At 39.0% G+C, this 5,049-nt stretch overlaps 1 pseudogene; it reads left to right on the forward strand.

Moving 5' to 3' along the window:
* Nucleotides 1-513: 513 nt before the first annotated feature.
* On the forward strand, nt 514-2,499 carry LOC136036828 (NADH-ubiquinone oxidoreductase chain 5-like; annotated as a pseudogene).
* Nucleotides 2,500-5,049: the final 2,550 nt, after the last annotated feature.

A 5,049-nucleotide genomic window follows, 5' to 3' on the forward strand; every position in this document is an offset into this window, starting at 1 on the left:
CAATTTTGGGGAAATTTTAGAGACAATACAATTTTCTTGCTAGCTATTCTTTCGTTTTTAGTTAAACTCCCAGTTTATTTCACACACATTTGATTACCTAAGGCCCACGTAGAGGCGCCAGTTACCGGCTCCATAGTGTTAGCCGCCATTCTTCTTAAGCTAGGGGGCTACGGCCTTTACTTGGTACAAGGATTAAACATCTATAGAGAAACAATACTGATAGGGGCCTGCGTAGTAGGCGGAATCTTCAGTTGCTTGATTTGCCTGCGCCAATCCGATGTCAAATCTCTAATTGCTTACTCCTCCGTAGCTCACATATCATTTGTCATCCTAGGTATACTTATATCTTGTACCTACACCAATATAAGATCAATTTTAATAATGGTATCCCATGGGATTTGTTCCTCTGGATTATTCTATTTAAGCTACCTATTTTATGTGCGTATCTGAAGTCGGAGATTCTTTCTTACTCGTAGAACAATGTCTCTTTTTCCGTATCTATGCTTCTGATGACTCGGTCTTAGTTTCTTCAACATAGGACTTCCCCCTTCACTCAATTTCTTCTCCGAAATATATTTTTTTATTGGTGTGTTCAGTCTAGATTGGGTAGTAGTAGCACTATCCGGAATCCTATGTTTTTTCTCATCTTGCTACTGTGTGTACCTATATTCTAGCACTAGTCACGGGGAGAGATTATACATCCTTAGTTGGCTCGAGTATAACTTAAAGGAATATTTAATCGGGAGAGCACATTTTATCCCTCTGCTTACTTTAATTTTCGTCTACTGCTATAGTTTAAAAAGAATATTAGTTTGTGGAACTAAAGGAGAATTATTTCTAACAGTATTGTTATATTTCGTATCAGGCTATATTTTATTAATTATCGGTGCATCTAGTATTTGTTGTTCATTCTTATTGTTTTTATCGGATGAAATTTATTTATTAAAAATATCCTTCTTGCATTTGGACTATCAGGTGTGTTTGGATTGGCTAGGATTATCATTTATTTTCTTAGTGCTTTTAATTTCTTCTCAAGTGATAATCTATTCCTCTTACTATATAAGTGACGAAATCTTTCTAAATCGTTTCATATATATAATGCTAGGATTTATTTCGTCTATGGTTCTGCTAATTATATCTTCAGACGGATTAAGACTAATGCTAGGTTGAGACGGATTGGGGGTTACCTCATACTTACTAATTATATTTTATAAAAATTATAGCTCTTCTTCTAGAGGAATAATTACAATTTTAAGAAACCGAGTAGGGGATGTATTAATTCTATGGTCACTGGGTCTAATATTTTACTCTAGGAGCTGGGATTACATATTTTTAAGATATTTCTCTCTATCAATCATGCTCCTTTTTATTGTATCCTCTTTTACCAAAAGAGCTCAATTACCCTTCTCTGCATGGCTACCAGCAGCTATAGCAGCCCCTACCCCTGTCTCATCTCTAGTTCATTCATCCACACTGGTAACAGCCGGGATCTATTTAATGATCCGCTTGTCTCCCTCGTTCGAAGAGAGAGGGTGCTGCCTACTTGTTACCACAGGGGCCTTAACTTCCTTTTTCTCAGGTTTGGCCGCATTCGGAGAAAACGATTTAAAACGAGTAATCGCTCTATCTACATTAAGTCAACTAGGAGTAATAATATTCTCTCTAGGTTTAGGCCTCACGCTGTTTTGTTACTTCCATCTTTTTGCTCATGCACTTTTCAAAGCCCTCCTTTTTATATGTTCGGGGGTTGTAATCCACTCATTGGGCGCACAAGACATACGTCGAATAGGGGGGGTATCCAAAATACTCCCTTACACTAGCTACATCATTTTAGTGTGCTCTTTAAGATTGATGGGATTCCCATTTCTATCGGGTTTCTTCTCAAAAGATTTAATTATCGAATCCTCAGAGGACCTGGGCATATTAATTCCTAGCGTACTCATATTAGGTTCATGTCTCCTAACGAAAACCTACTCTTCCCGAATCGCAATAATATGTTTATGTTCCTATAACTACAATATGAGTTGTCAGTATAGGGACGAAGAGGGGGACTATCTAACCCCTCTCTTTGTTCTTTACTGGGGGGCTGTGATAGGGGGATATATTTTTTATTGATGTTTTCTGGGAGACGTAAGAATCATCCTAGGTGCATTTGAGAAAATCCTCCTTCTCTCTCTTATTAGATTAGGGGTAATGTTACCTTACTTTATTAAATCACTCAGCCTGAATCTAAGACACTATATGAGTAGAATACTATTTTTACCATCTATTACGGGGCGGACAAGTTCTATACCCCTAGTTATGGGTGATCTCCTTTATTACGAAGGCGATTGTGGCTGGGTGGAAGAGGCGGGACCTTCATTAATCTACCAGAATAGTTCGTGGGGTTCATCTGTATTTTCGTTCTTAGCCTCCTCCCCGTATAAGGTACTTATCCTGACTTCTTTATTATTCACATTATTTATATATTTCTATAGCTTAACAAGAGCACAACACTGAAGATGTTGGGGTGGATGATTCCTGGAAATATTTAAAGGACATACTCATTCTCATAGCCTACTCATTCGTAGTGGTCTACTTATTTTTAGCGCTCCTCCTGGTTATTGATTTTTTAAACGGCAATAAAAAACCTTTACGGTCGATAATTTAGCGATTCCATGATTTAAAAAATAAAATGTTATCTTTACGAAAGACGCAACCTACCCTTAAGATTATTAATTCTGCCTTAGTGGATTTACCTGTTCCGGCCAACATTTCTATTTGATGAAACTTTGGCTCCCTTCTAGGTCTGTGTCTGGTCATCCAGATTGTTACTGGGCTCTTTTTAGCGATACATTATACGGCGAGAGTGGACTTAGATTTTTCTAGAGTAGCCCATATTTGTCGAGATGTCAACTACGGATGACTGCTCCGCACTGTTCACGCCAATGGTGCCTCTTTTTTCTTCATTTGCATTTATTTTCACATTGGCCGAGGAATGTACTATGGTTCCTTTCACTATTTTGAAACATGAATAACTGGAATTGCCTTATTATTTCTTGTGATGGCCGCTGCTTTTTTAGGATATGTTCTCCCGTGAGGTCAAATGTCCTTTTGAGGGGCCACTGTCATTACAAATTTAGTATCTGCTATGCCTTACGTCGGTAATGACATTGTACAATGATTATGAGGTGGATTTGCTGTCGATAACCCCACTCTAACGCGATTTTTCGCGTTAGATGATACACCTTTTGTTTCTTCATCAAAGAGGTTCTATTAATCCTCTTGGAATTAATGCCAACTTAGACAAATTACCATTTCACCCTTATTTTACTAATAGGGATACCGTCGGGTTTATGGTTCTTATCTTCTTTCTTGTGATTCTCTCCCTAACTAGACCCTATCTTCTAGGGGATCCGGACAATTTCATTCCTGCTAATCCATTGGTTACCCCAGCCCATATCCAGCCAGAGTGGTATTTTCTATTCGCATATGCTATCTTGCGATCTATTCCTAATAAGTTGGGAGGGGTAATCGCCCTTGTTTCTTCTATCCTTATCCTTGTGTCTCTTCCCTTCACATTTAAGCCCAAGTTTCGAGGTCTTGAGTTCTATTCTATTGCTCAACCCTTATTTTGATCCTGGGTCTCAGTGTTCCTGCTTCTTACGTGAATTGGAGCGCGACCCGTGGAAGATCCCTATATTCTTCTAGGGCAAATTCTGACATGTGTGTATTTCTCGTATTTTATGCTTACCCCGATTATTATTAACATGAATGACAAAATTGTCTAATAAGACTCCTTGGCCGATTAAAGCATCTGTTTTGAAAGCAGAATAGGGTTGATTATGCAACCAGGGGTCTTCACTTTAACACCCCCCCCCCTAAAAGATCCCTCAATAGAAGCAGAGAAATAAAGAGAGACCGGGAGGAGGCTTTTCCAGCATAAGTACATTAGGTTATCGTAACGATAACGAGGGTAAGACCCACGTCTCCAAAGATAAAAGTAAACCACCAGACAGAATATAAGAAAGCTCATACCTCCAAATACTACACTGAATAGTAAAGATATAAAAAGAATACTAGCGTATTCAGATAATATAATTAAAGCAAACCCGACTCCTATATATTCTGTATTGAAACCCGATACTAGCTCAGATTCCCCCTCAGCTAAGTCGAATGGGGTGTGGTTAGTCTCTGCCAGGATTGTGATAAACCAACACAGTCCTAGAGGAAGGCACAGGTATAGAGGCCAACCTAAATAAGAGGATTTAGCTAGGTACCCTTCTAAATCGAGCTTTTTGAATAACATTAAAGGAGACAGAATGATAATAATTAGAGATACCTCATAAGAGATGGTCTGTGCCCCTGCGCGAATTCTTCCTAGCAAAGAATACTTAGAATTAGAGGACCAACCTGCCACCATGATTCTGTACACACTCACTCTCATCGCGCAGATGACCAGAAGAAATGATAGATTAAATTTCGCACCGTAAGAAATAAATGGGACCAGGGTTCATAGAAAGAAAGAGAGAAATAGGCTAAACACGGGAGCAACGAGATAGGGTATGAAGTTAGAGACCAGAGGGAGTGAGACTTCCTTACAAAATAGTTTGATCCCGTCAGAAAAGGGCTGTAGAACCCCCAGAAAGCCGACTTTATTTGGACCCTTCCGCAATTGAATGTATCCCAAAATCTTTCGTTCTAATAGTGTTAAAAAAGCAACTGAAACTAGAACCATAACTACTTGTAAGAAAATAAAATAAATCATTTAAGCTCATGCTATCAACTAAGGTCTCCTTATAAATAGATCCTAAATCTAACGCATTTATCTGCCAAGTTGACATAAAATCTCAAGAGGTCCTTTCGTACTATCATGGGTGGATTTGCCTTGGGGGTAGAAACTAACCTGGCTTACGCCGGTCTGAACTCAGATCACGTAGGGGTTTAATAGTCGAACAGACTACCTTGCTGAGCTGCTGCACCCAGTAGGGTCCCTGAACCAACATCGAGGTCGCAAACTCTTTTGTCGATTTGGACTTTCAAAAAGAATTACGCTGTTATCCCTAAGGT

The sequence above is a fragment of the Artemia franciscana genome, chromosome 16 (assembly GCF_032884065.1).
Source record: "Artemia franciscana chromosome 16, ASM3288406v1, whole genome shotgun sequence".
Classification (NCBI taxonomy): domain Eukaryota; kingdom Metazoa; phylum Arthropoda; class Branchiopoda; order Anostraca; family Artemiidae; genus Artemia; species Artemia franciscana.